At 35.8% G+C, this 21,771-nt stretch overlaps 1 protein-coding gene across 1 annotated transcript in view; it reads left to right on the top strand.

The window, feature by feature from the left end:
• Positions 1-21,771, top strand: part of MARCHF5 (membrane associated ring-CH-type finger 5) — a 55,329-nt gene that overhangs the window by 15,216 nt on the left and 18,342 nt on the right. The window lies entirely within an intron of this gene.

The following is a 21,771-nucleotide window of genomic DNA, read 5'->3' on the forward strand; positions in this document are numbered from 1 at the left end:
CCCATCTCTTTGCTTTGTTGTGCATTTCTCTATTCCCTTTCTGTTGTTTCCTCTAAATGTCAGACATTTATGTTTTGCCAACAGTTTACATTATCCTTAATATATCTCCAAATCCATCTGTTTGTGTATTAAATGTTTTTATTTGGTTGAGTGGATAAAGAACTTGGACATCTACTGTGGACATCTAACTGTGGATAAAATCCAATAACAAAGCTATAATAAAAAGCTGACTAAAGAGCCTCATCCTCTGGAGACCATTGGTGTAGAAGAAGGAAAACAATAGTGTGTACTTTCTAATACTTATCCTTAATTCTTCTATTAAAGAATAGGGAAATAAAAGATTTAATAAAAGACAGCATTAAACTCGTCTTTGGAATCCAATTTATGTGGTTATCTTGCATGAAAACTGCTTTCCTTTTTCTGCAAATTGGCAAGCAAGGAGTAAACAAAGGTCTTGGAGAGTGGTGCTAGCATTGAAAAAAGTATAGCAGGCTATTTAAAGGAAGCTGTACCTAAGGCTGTTGTTTAGTTAGCATGTTCCATTACAGCCATGTGATTATGAACTGGTGTCATTCTCTTTCGTGTTTATGCCATGCCAGTTGTTAAACATTTTTAATATCACCCTTGGCTATAATCAAGAGATATGTAAAGGCAGTTTGGCTTCTGGAAAGGTCAGAAGGAAAGAATGACTTTCGGGGGGAGTAGGATTCAAGAAGAAATTGGAATTAATATGTTGTTTTTTCTAGGTGTTATAGATTGAAATCAGACTCATTTGTTTTCAGTGAGGCAACATAAATGCAGATAATGAAATGCTTTTCTACTGCACGATTAATAATAAGGGCAAACAAAATTTCCATGGTTGTCTGTATTTCTTTAGCATAATGCATAGAAAGAAATGATAGCTTCCTATGAAGGGAAAGTAGTGTAGTAGAGAAAGTAGTTTTTGTCAGTCATTTAGAATTTTTGGATGCATGATGGGTCTTCATGCACACCCCTGATTTTAGATAAAGTAAACACAAAAGAGTAATCCAGAATTTTTCATTATAATATCAAAGCAGTATTTTAAAATAATTTAAATACCAGGAAAAGCAATTATTGCTGTAATCTTTCACCACATTGATTTCTGGCTCATTAAAGTCAAAGTTAAGGTTTCATATTTAACTGTTTCTTTTCCTACTCTTTACTTCTACTAAATTAGATAACCCCACTTTTCAACTACAGGTTGTTGGGAATAACAACAAGTATAGGATGATTCTTTTAGATGTTTTAGATATTCAGATGGATGGATACAATAATTATTGCAAGAATTCTCACTGAAAACTACATACAGTGTTCGATGAGGCATTGAGTTGACAAATGTGTTGCACTCAGCAGTTGAATATTTCAGTTTGGAAGATGGCAGTGGGTAAATCTGTCCTTTTGGTTGTATTCAGTTCTAGGAAATATGTTTTTAGGTCTAGTGTGGTAATTGAATGTTATTTTTAAGTATACCTAATAGTAAGACATTGATTTCTTTCTACAAGGAAAGAAAATGGCTGGATGTTGGAAAAGTCAAACTCTCTTTGGTTAAGCCATTTGTATCATGATTTGGTCTTCATGTTTTATCCCTAAGAATTATTTCACCCTCAAATGACAGGTTCAAGCTATTCAATATGCTGTATGTCATGGAGACCTGCCACTTGAGTAAGCCACAGATAATCATAGAAATTTTTTACTGACCTTGTCGGTGTTATGAAAAAAAATTATATCCTTCATTTGATTAGTTTTTGTTAGCATCTTTCCTCCTGACAAGATAGAAAGGCAGAGTCTTGTATTTGCTTCTTCTTCCTTGACGTAACATGCTGAAGATACCTGCTCAGGCCCTGCAGTTTGAATGATACTTGCAATTTTCCATGCAGATTTTAACACTGACTCCAGAATAGAAGGCTTATTGTCAAATGTCAACTGTTGTCTGTAAATGAAACCATGTGCGAAATGGCTTCCAGGTGCCATATACTTCCTTGCTACACACATGGCTAGTGCTCTTGGCCATACTGATTCTAATATACCTTTTCAAGTCAGAGTTCAAAAATAATTGTTGGTTAAAAGAAAATCCCTTCTCTATATTATGTTTTCATTGATAATCAGAATTAAAAGTTGCATATGTTTCTTGATTTACATATTATTTATATGCCAAGAGATGATTCATATTCTGAACACTAATGGTTTCATGCAGCCATAAAATAAAATATTTAGGAGCATACATCTATGATAGTAATTGTTCTTCCTCACTGCATACCACACATATGATGTCCAGTAGTGTCATCTGATGGTAGAATTTTGCCAGTAGATTGTTTTGTTTCTCTCTGAGCATATTTGTCATTAATTTTGCAGCTGACTGTAGTTATACCTGTTTTTGTTAAAATAAGTTGACGTTCTTTTGACTGTGGTTTTTAATCTTTGCTTTCAATGGCAAAATTCCTAATGCAGGCTTTGATTGGTTTACTGGAATGGCTGAAATTATATGAATGATTCAGTGGCTTCTTGTCCCTGTTTTATAATGTTTCATTCCTGTTTAATAATGTATTACAGTACAATGGGAACAAAGAGGTGTCCCAGTGCAAACTGATCACTCCTAATTCACTGGTCACAGCCTATTCTAAGATGATACTATTTATCGTATATGACATTCTGAGTTAGTGTTTTTATCACTCTTACTCTTCAGTGAACACTTTTGAGTCATTGATTCATTTTCCTAAATTTGGGATTTAACACATTATGATAATAACAACAAAATATGTATTTAACCAATGTGAACAACTCACATGATGTGAAAGTTTGTTAGCTGAAACAGTCCCCTCTTAACTATCCTTGTAGAGCATGTGTGACCCTTGAGACATAACAATCAAGAACCTAAAAGAATTTCCTTGAAAGTCGTAATTAATCTTACATTTGTGAAATGTTTGTGATCAAAACTTGTATCAGTTTTTCATCAAATTGTCTATAGACCAGTTAATAGATTGCCAGGGACCACCATTGGTCCCCAAATGGCGCTTGAGAAACACTGACTAGAAGAAGGAATACAAGACAAGAGAAGAGATGCAGAAAGGGAGAAGTGATGGTTTGCATTCTGTAGGGATGATCTCTGTGTAGCAGCTATTAAAAAAACATTTTCATAAGGATTTAGCCTCAGTCTGGCTGGCTAGCTGGCCAAGTCTGCATCTTTTCTGGTACTTAGTAGTGACCAGAATGGAGGGTTGGTGGCAAGTGTGTGTTCTTAATTGTTGATAGGGAATATATTGTGCTCAGTTATGAAAAACTTAGAGGACTCATCAGACTTTCATTCCTTTTGCTATTTGCCACCCATCTTAGGGTTTCCTTTCTTCTTTTTTCTAGTGAGTTAGGCCAGTTGTATGTATGCAACTACTTAAAAACTACTTAAAGTGTGGTCTAAGGACGAGCAACATTGGAATCATCTGAGAGCCATTAGGAATGAAGAACCTCAGCCACTTCTCCCGCCTACCCCCAGTTTTAATTAATTAAAATCTGCATTTTCATGAGATTATCAGATAATTTATGTGCATGTTAAATTTAAGTAGCATTGCTTTAAAACATAAAGGTAATACCAGCTGAGAAAAATTTGTCTTCCATTAAAAATAAAGCATTTCCCTGAAGTTGAACATCAGGTAGTAACCTTGTATAGGTGAACAGAAGAATTCAGCGGAGGGTATCTCAAGGGCAGAGTTCTGGATTCCCAAGAGTAGCAGGGACTGATTCACATTAGATTGCTTTTCTTTCGACCATGTTTTGTACTTTCCAGTGTACAGGTGTTTTACTTCTTTTTCCTAAATATTTCTTTCTTTTTGATGCTATTCTAAATGAAATTGTTTTCTTAATTTTCAGATTGTTTATTGCGAGTATATAAATACAGTTGGTTTTTTATTTTGATCTGATATTCTGCAACCATGCTGAACTAGTTTAATAGTTCTGATAGATTTTTGGTGGATTGCTTAGGATTTTCTATATACAAGATCATGTTATCTGTGAATAGAGATAGTTATACTACTTCTTTTCCAATCTGAATGCTTCTGTTTCATTCTCTGGCCTAGTTGCCTGTGCTACAACCTCCAGTACAATGTTAAATGGAATTGATGAGACAGGACAACAAACGTCCTTGTCTTCTTTTTGATCTTAAGGGAAAAATAGTCTTTCACCGTTAAGTATGTTATCTCTGGGTTTTTCATAGATAGCGTTTATCAAGTTGAGAATGTTCTCTTCTGTTTCTGGTTTGTTGGGTGTTTTTACCCTGAAAAGGTGTTGGTTTTTGTCAAATGCTTTTTCTGCATATGAGATGATCATCTGGTTTTTGTCCTTTTTTCTGTTAATATGGTATATTACATTGACTTTCATGTGTTAAACCAATTTTGCATTCCTGGGATAAATTCTACTTGGTTGTGGTGTATAAACCATTTTAGATGTTGCTAGATTTGGTTTGCTAGTAATTTGTTGAAGATTTTTCTGTCTGTAGTCATAATGAATATTGGTCTGTCATTTTCTTGTGGTGTCTTTCACTGCTTTTGGTCGTAGGGTAATACTGGCCTTGTAGAATGAGTTGGGAAGTGATCTCTCCTGTTACATTTTTTGGAAGAGTTTGTGAGGGATTGGTGTTAATTTTTCTTTAAATGTTTGGTGGCAGTGAAGCTATCTGGTCTCGGGGTTTTCTTTTTCTTTTTTTTTTTTTTATTGCAGTCACATTGGTTTATAATACTGTATAAATTTCAGGTGTATATCATTATACTTCTATTTCTGCATAGATTACATCATGTTCACCACCCAAATACTAATTACAGTCCATCACCACACACATGTGCTTAATCATCCCTTTCTCCCTTCCCCCTTCCCCCTTCCCCCTTCCCCCTTCCCCCTTCCCCTTTCTCCCTTCCCCCTTCCCCCTTCCCCTCTGGTAACCACCAATCCAATCTCTGTCTCTATGTGTTTGTTTGTTGTTGTTTTTATCTTCTACTTATGAGTGAGATTATACGGTATTTGACCTTCTCCCTCTGACTTATTTTGCTTAGCATAATACCCTCAAGGTCCATCCATGTTGTCACAAATGGCTGGATTTCATCATTTCTTATGGCTGAGTAGTATTCCATTCTGTATGTATACCACATCTTCTTTATCCATTCATCCCTTGATGGGCACTTAGGTTGCTTCCAAGTCTTAGCTATTGTGAATAATGCTGCAGTGAACACAGGAGTGCATGTATCTTTACACATTCGTGTTTTCATGTTCTTTGGATAAATACCTAGCAGTGGAATAGCTGAACTGTATGGTAGTTCTATCCTTAATTTTTTGAGGACTCTCCATACTGTTTTCCATAGTGGCTGCACCAGTTTGCACTCCCACCAGCAGTGTATGAGAGTTCTCTTCTCTTCACATCCTCTCCAAGACTTGTTGTTTCCCATCTAGTTAATTATAGCCATTCTGATGGGCATGAGGTAATATCTCATTGTAGTTTTGATTTGCATTTCCCTGATAGTTAATGATGTTGCACATCTTGTTGACATCTGTATATCTTCTATGGAGAAATGTCTGTTCAGGTCTTTTGCCCATTTTTTAATTGGGTTGTTAGTGTTTTTTGTTGTTGTGGGCTTTTCTTTATAGGAAGTTTTTTGACTACTAGTTCAATCTTTTTACTTGTTATAGGTCTATTCAGATTTTCTGCTTCTTCATGAGTCAGTTTTGGTAGTTTGTATCTTTCTAGCAATTTGCCCATTTCATCTAGATTAGTTTATTGGCATATAATTTTTCATAATATTCCTTTATAATCCTTTTTATTTCTGTAAGGTTGGTATTAATGGCCCTTCTTTCATTCATGTTTTAGTAATTTGAATCTTTTCTCTTTTTTCTTGGTCAGTTTAGCCAAAGGTTTGTCAATTTTGTTGATTTTTTCAAAGACCTAACTTTTGGTTTCATTGATTTTTATCTATTTTTCCATTTTCTATTTTATTTATTTCTACTCTAGTCTTTATTATTTACTTCTTCCTGCTTGGTTTGGGTTTAGTTTGCTATTCTTTTTCTAGTTTCTTAAGGTGAAAGTTTAGGTTATTGGTTTGAGATTTTTTTTTTCAAAGCCTTTTTTTTTTTTTTTTTTTATGTGAGAAAGATCAGCCTTGAGTTAACATCCATGCTAATGCTCCTCTTTTTACTGAGGAAGACCGGCTCTGAGCTAACATCTATTGCCAATCCTCCTCCTTTTTTTTTCCCCAAAGCCCCAGTAGATAGTTGCATGTCACAGATGCACATCCTTCTAGTTGCTGTATGTGGGACGCGGCCTCAGCATGGCCAGAGAAGCGGTGCGTCCGTGCGTGCCTGGAATCCAAACCCGGGCCGCCAGTAGCGGAGCGCGCGCACTTAACCACTAAGCCATGGGGCCGGCCCAAGATTTTTTTTTCAATAGACTATATTTTTTAGAGCAGTTTTAGGTTCACAGCAAAAATTGAGAGGAAGCTACAGAGATATCCCATATACTCCCTGCCTCCTCACATGCATTTGTTGTTACGTGCCATCAAGTCAGCTCTTGACTCTTGGCAACCCTATGAATGAAGAATGTCCGCCGTGTCCCAGACTCAGCAGCCCTGTTCAGTTTGTGTAGACTCATGCCTCTGGCTTCCTTTATGGAGTCCATCCATCTCATATTTGGTCGTCTTCTTTTCCTGCTGCCTTCTCCTTTTCCCAGCATCATTGTCTTTTCCAAAGAATCCTGTATTCTCATGATGTGCCCAAAGTAGAACAGCCTTAGTTTTATCATTTTTGCCTCCAGCGATAGTTCAGGATTAATTTGCTCTAGGACCCACTTGTTCATCTTTCTGGCAATCCAGGTTATCTGTAGAGCTCTCCTCCAACACCATGCTTCACCTGAATCAATTTTTTTCTTGTCACCCTTCTTCAGTCTCCAGCATTCGCACCCATACGTGGTAATTGGGAATATGAGGGTGTAGATAGATCTTGGCCTTAGTCTCTAATGACACTTCCTTACACTTGATGATCTTTCCTAATTCTTTCATTGCTGCCCTTCCAAGTCTCAGTCTTCTCTTGATTTCTTGGCTGCAGTCTCCATTTAAATTGATGACTGAACCCACATAAACAAAATCTTGAACAATTTCAATGTCTTCATTGTCTACAAGTTGTATAGTTCTTCCGTGGTCATGATTTTTGTCTTCCTGATGTTCAAATGCAGTCCTGCTTTGGCACTTTCTTCTTTCACTTTCATCAGAAGTTGTTTTGAGTCATTGCTGCTTTCTGCCAGTAAGATGATGTCATCTGCATATCTTAGACTGTTGATATTTCTTTCAGCAATTATCACTCCTCCTTCACCTGAGTCTAGCCTCCTCCATTATCAACATCCTTCGCCAGAGTGATACATTTGTTATAATTGATGAACCTATATTGACACATCATTATCACCCAAAGTCATTACCACCCAAAGTCCGAAGTTTACATTAGGGTTCACTCTTGGTATTGTACATTGTATGGATATGGACAAATGTATAATAACCTGTATTCATCATGATAGTATAATATGTAGTATTTTCACTGCACTGAAAATCCTCTGTGCTCCACCTATTCATTTCTCTCTCCTCCCTAACCCCTGGCAACCACTGATCTTTTTACTGTCTCCACATTTTTGCCTTTTTCAGCATGTCATATAGTGGGAATCATATTGACTTCTTTCACTTAGTAATATATATTTAAAGTTTTCCCATATCTTTCGTGGCTTGCTAGTTCATTTTTTTTTTTAGCACTGAATAATATTCCGTTGTCTGGATGTAGCACAGTTTATTTATCCATTCACCTACTGAAGGACATCTTGGTTGCTTCTAAGTTTTAGCATGAATAAAGCTGCAGTAAACATCAGTGTGCAGTTTTTTGTGTGAACATCAATTGTCAACTTACTTAGGTAAATACCAAGAAGCATGATTGCTTGATTCTATGGTAGGAGTGTGTTTAATTTTGTAAGAAACTGCCGAACTCTCTTTCATAGTAGCTCTCTATTTTGCACTCCCACAGCAATGAATTCCTATTGCTCTATACCTGGTCAGCATTTGGTGTTGTCAGTGTTTTGGATTTTAGCCATTCTAATAGATGTTTGGTGATATCTCATTGTTTTAATTCACAATTCCCTAATGACATATGATGTTGAGCATCTTTTCATATGCTTATTTGCAGTCCTATATCTTCTTTGGTAAGGTGTTTGTTAAGTCTTTTATAGTTTTTTTTTTTAAGACCTAAACTTTTTTTTTTTTCTTTGAGGAAGATGGGCCTTAGCTAACATCTGTTGCCAATCTTCCTCCTTTTTTCCTTTTTTCTCCCCAAAGGCCCAGTAGGTAGTTGTATATCATAGTTGTACATCCTTCTAGTTGCTCTGTGTGGGATGCCGCCTCAGCATGGCTTGATGAGCAATGCATAGGTTCACACCCAGGATCTGAACTGGCAAACCCCAGGCCGCCGAAGCAGAGCATGCGAATTTAACTGCTCCACCTCCAGGCTGGCCCCTGAACATTTTTTTAAATCACATGGTTTTCTTATTGTTGAGTTTAAAGTGTTCTTTGTATATTTTGGGTAATAGTCCTTCATCAAGTATGTCTTTTCCAAATATTTTCTCCCAGTCTGTAGCTTGTCTTCTCATTCTCTTTATCTTTCTTCTTTTATAATGTAGTCATTTACAGCTATAAATTTCTCCTTAAACGCTGCTTAGATTTCTTTTTGGACCCATTGATTATTTAGGAGTGTGTTGTTTAATTTTCATGTTTTTGTAAATTTCCCCATGTCTTTCCATTATTGATTTCTAATTTCATTCCATTGTGATCAAAGAACATACTCTATTTGTGTCCTTTTAAATGTATTAAGGCTTGTTTTATGGCCTAACGTGGTTTATCCTGGTGAATGTTCCATGTACACTTGAGAAGAATGTATTCTCCTGTTAGGTGGAGTGTTCTACAGGTATCTTGTTGGCTCATAGTATTTTCAAGTCTTCTGTTTCCTTGTTGATCTTCTACCTATCCTTCATTGAAAGTGGGATATTGAAGTCTCCAAATATTGTTGAATTGTCTGTTTCCCCAGTTCTGTCCATTTTTGCTTCATTTATTTTGGGCTCTGTTGTTAGGTGCATATATGTTCCTAATTGTTGTATTTTCCTGATGGATTGTCCCTTTTCCCATTATAAAATGTCTTTCTTTGTTTCTAGTAGTAATTTTTGTCTTAAAGTTGATTTTTACTGATAGTAGTGTAGCCACTTCCACTCTCTTATGTCTTCATAGATTAGTAGTAAATTCTTAGATTATGTTCAGGTTAAGTTTTTATTACAGTTTTGTTCTTATTTTTTTATTTTATTGTTGTTCTCAACTAAACATTAATTCAAACTTCTACATAGAGTTGAAGGTCACTAACAATCGCTCTCAAAAAGTGGTTGTCAAATGTTAAGTGGAGTGTAAAGCTTAGAAGGGAAAGATATTCACTAGGGATGATGAAGGATGATTCCTGGAAGAAACCTGTCCTAGAGAATCTGGCAAATAAAAGTAATAGTTGTTACTGTTTCATTTTATTTTATAATGGTATTTAATTAATAATATTAACAGTGATATCAATAGCTATAATTTGCTAACAGGCCACTACTATTTGCCAGATGCTGTGTTGGCCACTTTACCTATATGGTTTTATGTAAGCCTCTCAAAAGTTCTGTACAGTAGATATTATCCTTATTTTACAGATAAGGAAACAGACTCAGCAAATTTATTTAATGGAAGCCCATGGACTTCTAGGAAGTGAAGGAGTCAGGATTTTAAATTGCTGAATTTCTTGTTACTGTCACTCAGTGAGCCAGCTACCAGGCCACATATGAATAATAAGTAGTTTCATGTACCGTAAGAACTAATAGGGATAATGTTAATTTGAATTTATTTGAGATACTGTTAATAAATTACATGTATGATGTATAAATAAACACTTTTTGTGATTTGATGCTATTGGAATTGAAGGGGAAACATGGCCAAGAAGCAAAATGATGGGTAGGTGCTGCACTAACAAATGGTCTATTCTCTCTTTTTTTTTGGTCTCAGTATTTGCCCTGCTAGAAATGGAAAGGAATAGTAAATATGGAAAAGAAAAGATGCAGCAACTACAACATCTCACAGGCAGTATTTTCTTTTAACTCTTTTAAATGTTTAAGTTTACTTTATATATTTTCCCTCCAGATAATACATTCACATGGATCAAAATTCAAAGATACTAGGGGCCAGCCCCATGGCCTAGTGGTTAAGTTTGGGGGCTCGGGTTCAGTTCCCAGGCAGAGACCTACACCACTCATCAGCGGCTATACTGTGGCAGCCACCCACATTCATAATAGAGGAAGATTGGCTCAGAGTGAATCTTCCTCAGAAAAAAAAAAAATTCAAAGATACTAAATACAGTAAAGTATTCAATGAAAAGTCTTTTTACCATGTCTGCCAGCCATGATGCCAGGTAAGTTTCCTTACTTAGAGGCAACCATTCTTACAAGTCTCTGGTGTTTCATTCCAGGGTGTTCCTCTTTTTCTTCTCTTTTCCTTCTTCTTCCCTCCCTCCCTGAACACACATACACACACACACTCACATTCACACTCTGCAAACATTAAGGTAGAATTAAAGGTACAAACAAGGGACAGGGAAATACCCAGGGATTGGCAACTATGGGAAATCATTTCCACTCCTAGGCCTGAAAATACAAGGGAAGGGAGCTGTTAAAAGAACTTGACACGAGCTGTAGCAGAGGGAGAGAGGCTGTTTAACAGGACTTGTGGTCTCAGAGAGAGAAATGCAAACTTCCTGCAATGAGGGAGCCAGGGAAAAAATTCCCCTAACACTCTTTCCACCCTCTGATTTTCTAACCATTCCACTCATTGTTTGAACACATCAGAAGCTAGAGTGCAAGGTTGCCTAGAAGATGCAATTTGTTTGGTCAGCTTCCCAATGCACAAAGCAGGGTGGAGAAAGATGAAGAGTAAACCTGGAGAGGCAAACGGAATATTGAGCACAATAGGTTATATGTCAGTATGTTCTAGACTATTATACTATATGTCTTGTTATAGTTGCTTTTTTTTACTTAACAATATATAGTAGATACCATTTTATATTAATGTACAAAGAGCTTTTTTTTCCTTTACAGTTACATAGTATTCTGTTACATAGATGTATGGCTATTTATCTAACCAGTCTTCCATTGATGGACATATAGGCTGTTTCTAATCTTTTACTACTACAGACAGTGCTGTCATAAACCACTGTGCAAAATAAACGTATGCACATGTGCAAATATATCTGTAAGATAAATGACTAGAGTGGAATTGCTGGGTCAAATGGTATGTACATTTATAACCTTAATAGATATCATCAAGTTGGCTTTTTTAGAGATTATACCTATTTAATCTTCCCAACAGTGTATTGGAGTGCCTGCTTTTCCATTGCCTTTGCCAACATGCTGCTATCAATATACAGAACTAATTATATCTGCTGCCTTAGCGTTGATCAAAGCTCAGCAGAATGTTCACTCAGGTATTTTTTTCTCTTTTATTATGAAATATTTCATTTGTTGAAAAAGAATATATCATAACTACATATGAGGAATAAAGACTAATAAACTATCACCTATTTACCTACCCTTCAGGTTTAGAAATAAAATATCCTGGTGAGTTCAGCTTTTTATCATTAAGGAATGACTATTTTACTTTTTTGTCTTAATCTTGTATATATTTATAGATATAATATAGAATAGACAATATAGCTACAACAGCTTTTTTTAAGTCATTTTTTATTTTAGAACAATTTTTGATTTACAGAAAAATTGCAAAGATAATGTGGAGAGTTCCCACGTATCCCACATCCAGTTTCCTCTATTACTAACATTTTATATTAGTCTGGTACATTTGTTATAATTAGTGAACAAATATTGATACATTATTAAGTCCATACTTTATTTAGATTTCCTTAATTTTTACCTAATGTCTTCATTCTGTTCCAGGATCCTATCCAAGATTCGACATTACATTTAGTCATGTCTCTTGAGGCTCCTCTTGGCTGTAGCAGTTTCTCAGACTTTCCTTGTTTTTGATGACTTTGACAGTTTTGAGGTGTACTGGTCTGATGTTTTATAGAATGTCCTTCAACTGGGATCTGTCTGATGTTTTTCCCATTATCTATTGGGTTTTGAGTTTTAAGGAGCAGGACCATGGCAGTGAAGTGCCATTTTCATCACATCACATCAAAGGCACATACTATCAACATTACATAGCACTGGTGATACTGACCTTGATCATCTGGCTCAGGTAGTATTTCTCAGGTTTTTCCACTGTAAAGTTACTCTTTTTTCCCCTTTAATACCAGCGCTTTTCTGATGTTCTTGTTCCATTTGCCCTGTTTATCTTTTCTCGTCCCATTATTTTCTTTTCTTCTGAGTTCTTCTTTACATTTATTGTGATACTGAGATAGTTGGGCTTTTACTTTAAAATTTTGTACATTCTGTTTGTCTTACTTCCCCCCTTTTTTCCCCTTTTCTTGACCATCTTCTGGATTGAAGTGTTTTTTCCTCTGGTACTGTATTTTCTCCTGTACTAGTTTTTAAGTTTTATACTTTATTTCCCTATTTAAGTGGCTATCCTTGAGAAGTCTTAGCTTTTATCTCTTCAAATATTGCTTATCTCCTATTTTCTCTATTCTCGGCTTCTAGAACTCTAATTAGAGTTATGTTTGACGTTTTCATTTTATCTTTCATGTCTCTCAACTTCTCTTTTATGTTTTTCAATTTTTGGTCTCTGTGCTGCAGCGTTATAATTTCTTCTTAACTGTTAACCGTTCTCAAATTCTGTCTTCAGCAGTATCTAATCTTGCAGTTTTTTTCCTATAAGTTCTAGTTGTTTCCTAAATGTTCCTGCTCATTTTTTATAGTCTCTTGCTTCTTGTTCATTTGTAAATTATCTTGTATTTTGTTTGTTACATCGTGGGTTTTTTTGTTGTTGTTGTTGTTTTTTGTTTTTTGCTTTTTTTTTTTGGTGAGGAAGATCAGCCCTGAGCTAACATCCATGACAATCCTCCTCTTTTTGCTGAGGAAGACCGGCCCTGAGCTAACATCTATTGCCAATCTTCCTCCTTTTTTTTCCCCCCTTTTCCTCCCCAAAACCCCAGTAGATAGTTGTATGTCATAGTTGCACATCCTTCTAGTTGCTGTATGTGAGACACTGCCTCAGCATGGCTGGACAAGCGGTGCGTCAGTGCATGCCTGGGATCCGAACCCAGGCCGCCGGTAGCGAAGCGCGCGCACTTAACCACTAAGCCACGGGGCCGGCCCTGTTACATAGTTTTTATAATCAGATTGATAATTCCATTATCTAAAGTCTTTGGTAGCCTAAATCTGTTGTTTTTCTTCTAGCTCTTATTCATGATGCTTTATTTCTCTTGAGTCTGGGAATTGTGTTCATATCTATATGCTGTGGATGTCCTGAAGGTGAAGGAATACCACAAAGGATTTGCACTTGCTATTGATAGATACCAAGTGATGCTACCGATCTGGGATTGCTTTAATGTCTGGGCTTGGGATTTCTCCCATAGCACAGACAGATTTCTAACCTGAAATCAGCATGCAGTTGACTATGGTTAGAAATTCTTAGAGGAAATTATCCTCCTCATCATACTTTTCTTCTTGAAGATAAGACAGTTTTCTTTGTTGTCATGTGGATTTTTTTTCTAGCTTACCCTTTCCCTCAGAGTTTATATAACCCTTTTGGCAGTCTCAAGATCAGCTCTCCAGCTTTGTATGGACCCAAAAACTAATATGACTTGTAAAACCCAGTATTTTAGCTTTTCCCTTTGTAATTTTTTTTACTGAAGAAAAAGATCATTGGTCACTATAGAATTTCCCATTTGCTGGATTTTGTTATTACTCACACCCCAAGAATACTTGGGCAATATGTTGCTCTATCCTCTGCATTTCTTTTATAAACTGGTGGTTAGATCTCATCAATGAGGTTATATATGATTTTTTTTTTTGCAAGACTATTTCTTAGATGGTTTTTTGTACTTCTTATTACATCACAACATGAGGCACATAATGTGTCATTATCTCTCAAAGAGGAGACTTTACAGCTGACACCTCAAAAATGCAAAGCATCGTAAGAGACTTCTGTGAACAACTGTATGCCAACAGGTTGGATAAACTAGAAGTAAAGGATAAATTCCTAGAAACATACAACCTACCAAGACTGAATCATGAAGAAATAGAAAATGTGAACAGACCAGTAACAAATAAGGAGATCATAAACCTCTCAACAAAGAAAAGCCCAGGACCAGATGGTTTCACTGGCGAATTCTACCAAACATTTAATGAAGAAATAATGCCAGTCCTTCTCAAACTCTTCCAAAAAATTGAAGAGGAAGGAATGCTCCCAAACTCATTTTATGAGGCCAGCATTACCCTGATACCAAAGCTGGATAAGGACACTATAAGAAAAGAAGACTACGAGCCAATATCCCTGATGAATATAGATGCAAAAATTCTCAACAAAATACTAGCAAACCAAATTGAACTGCACATTAAAAGGATCATATCCTATGATCAAGTGGAATTTATTCCTGGGATGCAAGGATGGCTCAACATCTGCAAATCAATCAATGTGATACACCACATTAATAGAATGAAAGATAAAAATCATGTGATCATCTCATATGATCTTTAATAGATGCAGGAAAAAAATCATTTGACCAAATTCAACATCTTTTCATGATAAAACTCTCAACAAATTGGGTATAGAAGGAATACACCTCAACATAATAAAGGCAGTACATGACAAATCCACAGCTAACATCATCCTCAACAGTGAAAGCTTGAAATCTTTCCCACTAGGATCAAGAACAAGACAAGGGTGTCCATTCTCACCACTCCTATTTAACATAGTACTGGAAGTTCTAGCTAGAGCACTTAGGCAAGAAAAAGAAATAAAAGGCATCCAAATTGGAAAAAAAGAGGTAAAATTTTCTTTGTTTGCGGATGATATGATCTTATATATAGAAAATCCTAAAGGCTCCATCAAAAAACTATTAAAACTAATAAATGAATTCAGTAAAGTTACAGGATACAAAATCAACATATAAAATCAGTTGCATTTCTATACACTAACAACAAACTATCTGAAAAAGAAATAAAGAAAATAATCCCATTTATAATATCAAAAATAATAAAATACTGGGGCTGGCCCCATGGCCTAGTGGTAAAGTTCAGCGCGCTCTGCTTCGGTGGCCCGGGTTTGCGGGTTCGGTTCTCGGGATCCCAGGCGCCAACCTATACCATTCGTCAGCCATGCTGTGGCGGTGACCCACATAAAAAGTATTGCCAATACTTCAAAAGTATTTGAAGATTGGCACAGATCTTAGCTCAGGGCGACTCTTCCTCAGCAAAAAATAATAATAATAAAATACTTAGGAATAAAACCAAAAATTAGAAGACATTGGTGGAAGAAATTGAAGATGACACAAATAAATGGAAACATATCCCATGTTCATGGATTGAAAGAATTAGTACTGTTGAAATGTTCATACTACCCAGAAATATCTATAGATTCAGTGCAATCCCTATCAAAATTCCAATGGCATTTTTCACAGATGTAGAAAAAATAATCCTAAAATTTGTATGGAACCACAAAAGACCCTAAATAGCCAAAGGAATCCTGAGAAAGAAGAACAAAGTGGAAGGCATCACATTTTGTGATTTCAAACTTTATCACAAAGCTGTAGTAATCAAAACAATATGGTACTGGCATGAAAACAGACACACAGACCAATGGAACAGAATCAAGATCCCAGAAATAAACCCATGCATATACATTCAACTAATGTTTGACAAGGGAGCCAAGACTACTCAATTGGGAAAGAGTAGTCTCTTCAATAAATGATGTTGGGAAGACTGGATATTCACATGCAAAAGAATGAAATTGGACCCCTATCTTATACCACTCACAAAAATTAACTCGAAATGGATTAAAGACTTAAATGTAAAACCTGAAACTGTAAAACTTCTAGAAGAAAACATAGAGGGAAAGCTCCTTGACATTGGTCTTGGTAATGATTTTTTGGCTATAACACCAAACCACAAGCAACAAAAGCAAAAATAAACAAGTGGGGCTACATCAAACTGAAAAGCTTCTGCACAGCAGAAGAAACAATCATCAAAATGAAAAGGCAACCTATGGAATAGGAGAAAAATATTTGCAAACTATCTATCTGGTAAGGGGTTAATATTCAAAATATGTAAGGAACTCATACAACTCAATAGCAAAAAGAAAAATCCGATTTAAAAATGGGCCAAGGACTTGAATAGACATTTTTTCCAAAAAAGACATAGAAATGGCCAACCAGTGCATGGAAGGATGCTCAACATCTCTAATCATCAGGGACGTACAAATCAAAACCACAGTGAGATATCACCTCACACCATTAGAATGGCTATTATCAAAAAGATAAGAGACGGGCCGGCGCCGTGGCTTAGCGGTTAAGTGCGCGCGCTCTGCTACCAGCGGCCCGGGTTCGGATCCTGGGCGCGCACGAACGCACCACTTCTCTGGCCATGCTGAGGCCGTGTCCCACATACAGCAACTAGAAGGATGTGCAACTATGACATACAACTATCTACGGGGGTTTGGGGAGGTAAAAAAAAAAAAGGAGGAGGATTAGCAATAGATGTTAGCTCAGAGCCGGTCTTCCTCAGCAAAAAAAAAAAAGAGGAGGATTAGCATGGATGTTAGCTCAGGGCTGGTCTTCCTCACAAAAAAAAAAAAGATAAGAGACAAGTGTTGGCAAGGCTATAGAGAAAAGGGAATCCTTGTCCACTGTTAGTGGGAATGTAAATTAGTACAGCTGCTATGGAAAACAGTATGGAGATTCCTTAAAAAATGAAAAATCGAACTATCATATCCAGCAATCACACTTCTGAGGAGATATCCAAAGGAAATGAAATCACTATCTTGAAGAGATACCTGCACCCCCATGTTCATTGCAGCATTATTCAGAATAGCCAAGACATGAGAACAACCTAACTGTCCATTAATGGAATGGATAAAGAAATGTAGTGTGATATTGCTAGGTATATATATACACACACATACATACAGTGGAATATTCAGCCATTTACAAAAAAAAAGAAATCCTGCCTTTTTTAACAACATGGGTGGATCTTTTTTTTTTTTTTTTTTTTGGTGAGGAAGATCAGCCCTGAGCTAACATCCATGCTAATCCTCCTCTTTTTGCTGAGGAAGACTGGCCCTGCGCTAACATCTATTGCCAATCCTCCTTTTTTTCCCCCAAAGCCCCAGTAGATAGTTGTATGTCATAGTTGCACATCCTTCTAGTTGCTGTCTGTGGGACGCAGCCTCAGCATGGCCGGAGAAGCGGTGTGTCGGTGCGCACCCGGGATCCGAACCCAGGCTGCCAGTAGCGGAGCGCGTGCTCTTAACCGCTAAGCCACGGGGCCGGCCCAACATGGGTGGATCTTAAGGGCATTATGCTAAGTGAAATAAGTCACAGAGAAAGACGTACTGTATGTTTTCACTTATATGTTTAGTCTAAAATAGCCAAACTCATAGTAGTAGTAGAATGGTGATTGCCAGCGGTTGGGGGATATTGGGAAATGTTAGTCAAAGGGTACAAACTTCCATCTAAAAGATGAGTAAGTTCTCAGGACCTAATGTACAGTATGGTGACTATAATTAACAGTACTGTATTATACACATGAAAGTTAAGAGAGTAGATCTTAAGTGTTGTCACCACTAAGATGGTAATTATGTAAGAGGATTGAGGTGATAACTAACCTATTGTTGTAATCATTTCTTATTATATATGTATATCAAATAATCACATTGTACACCTTAAACTCACTTATGTTATATGTCAGTAATACCTGAAGCTGGAAAAATTGTGTAGTCGTCTTTATAAGACTGATCAGTGGATAAAGGTGTTATCAACCTGATGTATCCAATAAAGTTCCCTATCAGCTTCCACCTACTGGTTTTAGCAGAGATTGATAATATTCTATTCATTGCCTCTAGAGGTATAATTTCATTAGGTAGTACAGAAAAAATGATATTGTAATTCTTTAGTTCTTTCTGCATGAGATGAATCAAAAAGGGATTGCTGAGTCAGAGTGTGAATTGCACATATACTTTTTCTAGATATTGCCGAATTCCCCTCCATAGATACCATACCATGTGTATATCCACCTGCAATGGGCAAGTGTGCCTATTTGCTTGCAGCTTTGCCAGTAGAATGTGTTGACAGACTAAAGTTTTAGCTAATCTGTTAGGTAAGAAAAGATACCTCAGAATTTTAATTTACATTTCTTTTTGAGTGAGTTAGCTAAACCATTGTAAAGCAAGTAAGAATGCTGTAGATTGAAAAAGGGTACTATAAAGAAGTATTAAGTTTATTTTTTCCAAATTTAAAAAACATTTTTCATGGCTTCAGTTTTATGGGAATTTTATGTTTAATATTTTCTAAGCTGTCAGTTACTCTGTAAGAATAGTCTGTGTTGTTTTCCTCTAACCACATGGCCCTCTATTACATGAATTCAACCTGTTACTTTTCTGACTGCTGTCATAAAATAAATTATTGGCTTCTTTCACTACCTGAGAACCAATATAGACTTAAAAATTTAAGTACTTTCTTCATATTCATGAGTTTCTAGTAATATTTACACTTAGCCATTAGAGAATTGTTTTATTTTTTCTTTGTTTTGTATCTGACTTCCTATGGATGATCAAATAAAGAAATTTAAAAACCAAAATCCTATACCGTAGTGATTCAGTCTTTGAGTACCTTCTGTTGTCAAAGTGTGTAGTTAGACATCTCATTCAATCTTCTTTGGCTCTCATTATATATCCTCTTATGAGGCAAATGACTAGAATACCTTCAAAATAAGGATTTCTTGTGTTTATTGCTGGATCACTTCTGCTCTTGTTCCCAAGATTTAAGAATTTTAAGAAGATTGGTTTTAAGAAGTGTCTTCAACAGTGCGAGACTTCTGTGTACATACTATGTAGAAATATAGGCAGCTGAATTATAGGTCCAAAACATAATTACAGAATTTAAAAAAAAAAAAAAAGTAATTACTAACTATAGGTATAAATTCTGTAAGTCTGGTGTCTTCCTTCTCCCTCTTCATTCCTATATTTCCTGGCTCCATGAATTTTCCTCTTCCTCTTTGTCCCAGACCTTTAAGCAAAAAGGATCTATTTTTTTATTTCTTTCCTGAGAATTTCCTGAAAGAGTCTTGTTTTTATACCAGAGCCCTATACCATAAATTTTTCCTCAAACATCTGTCTTGGATTATACTTCCTATGTCAGAATTCTATTATGCTTAGCTTAGTTTACCATTTTTGAAAGACCTAATAGCTGACATAATATAATAGCTACGTAACACTAAGTACTTAAGAGCTTTGTATGCATTTATCTTAATTTTAACAAAAACTCTGAGGTAGATAATATCTTTATTGAACAGATGCAGAAATTGAAGTCCAGAGATAGCAACTCGTCCAGATTCACACAGCAGACTCTACCTAATCCTTATCCACCTTATGTTGCCTCCTAAGGAGCTTCTCATATAAAAGGAAAAAGAAAATGAAACAGTAATGTCAGGTTGACTTTCCTCAGGGTTATGGTTACCTGAATTTTATGATTACCCTTTGTTATTCTCTAAAAGGTAGTTTTTCTTATTAATAAAAGTAATTATATTCTCATCATGGAAAATTTAAAAAATATAGGTATGTGTAAAGAAGAAAAAGGAATGTGTAATAATAGTTCCTTGGCATATATGTAGTATGTGCATAATTAATATTGCCATCTGTTTTTATGTATTAATGATAATTGATGGTGGTGTTTCTTTCATCACACCTTAAAGAACTTTTTCAACTTTTAATTTTGAAATTCAAAGAATTTAATACCTTAGGCATGGTTTTCTCTAAAAAGCAGACAAATAAAACATTGTCTTTTCTCAAATAAATTTTAATGTTTCTTGATCCTTTCCAAACTCAACTCTCTTTTATATTAAGCTTCTCTAGATTGATACTGTTTTCTCTTTCTTTGTACTCACTTTGGATACAAAATCTTGTGGATTCTATTCTAATTTATTCTGACTTTAAATAATCTGTTGTAAGATTAGTTTTCCTAAAATATCTTTTTTATTTTAGCATGTCTCTCACCAGGAACTTCTTTCCTAGTTATTGTGTCGTGTTCTTCAAAGGTCTGGTCAAGGTTTCTATCAATTGACACCCATACCAGCTTTTAAAAAATGTATAAACCCTGTGAATATAAAGTCTTTTGCCTCTGGTTAGAAAGTCTTTTAGCATGCCTCCTTTTCAGATCATAGACTTCAAGTCTAGGTCAAGATTCATTTCTGTTAATTAGTAAATACATACATAACTGATTAAAAAACTCTATCCTTACCTCCTCTATAATCTTAAAATTTTGGAAATATGTATCTGCATAGTTTGTACTATACTATCATACATTTATTAATTTTGCCTTAAAGTTTTTCAATTGTTTAATGTGTGTTGTTTGTCCCTAACTGGAGTGTAAGCTCCTTGGAGGCAGAGGCTAGTGTGTTAAATTTTATTTACATTTATTTTAATGCATAGTAAAATGCTATGTATACAATAGGTGCTTAATAAGTACTTAGTAGTTGACCTTATGGTCCACAAATATTCTATGGGCTATTCTAATGAAGATAAATTGAAGCTTTCTCTTGGCACAAACTTCGTAATCATAAAGAACTACTATGATGATCTTTAGTTACTATTCATAGTAATACACTATATATATATACACACACATGGAGGAATGGTATTCATCTACTTTGACTCTGGACTTTTTGTTCTTCAGGGTTTTTTGTTTTGTTTTGAGGGTTTTTTGGTCAATTATTATTAGTCTGGTTATCTAAAAAATTGTCTAAGAACATATCCTTTCTTGTTTACAATCTAATGATGAATTTCTTGTTGTTAAGCAAAGTAACTTATAGCCTGAGTTTGCAGAATGTTTGCTCTTACATAAAAATGGTAAAATCTCAACCTACAAACAGAGCAACCAAAGATGAAACTTACATAAGCTTGTCAGAGGCTCTTAGACTTATCCTCCAAAGTCTAGTATTTAAAACAGTGATGAATGCTAGAGAAAGAGTTAAAACTCTTTACTATCCCATCAGGATTCTCACATACTTTTAACTCTTAATTGAGTTGGTTGTTGTGATATTATTTCATGTCTTCAGTTAAATCCACATTTGTTTACTTGGAACCATATAATTAATACTTTTTTTAAAAAGTCCTTTTTTAACAACAGATTGAGCCAACTATTTGTCATGGAGTGCTGCAGCTAGGTCCTGTGCCATTATATTATAATGCCCTGTGGAACAGGCCAAAGTGCCCCTATATACCACCAAATACCATGTGCTAAGATAGCTGTGGCCTAGAGAGTCCCTGAGAGTGATGCCAATCATCATCAAAAAGCATTTTTTAAGCACCTATCTGTACATGGTTCTATCCTAGGCACTGTACAAAACGAGTTAAACAGACATGGCCCCTGCCCCCTGGGAGTTTTCAATCTAAGATGATGCTGGCATGGACAGACATAAAGGATATTGAGACAACTGAACAAACATTGAACAAGAACATAAAGTACTAACATTATGCACAAGCAAAGGGGTAAGTGCATTTTGTGGGATAGTAT

This window comes from Diceros bicornis, chromosome 6, assembly GCF_020826845.1.
Source record: "Diceros bicornis minor isolate mBicDic1 chromosome 6, mDicBic1.mat.cur, whole genome shotgun sequence".
Lineage (NCBI taxonomy): Eukaryota > Metazoa > Chordata > Mammalia > Perissodactyla > Rhinocerotidae > Diceros > Diceros bicornis.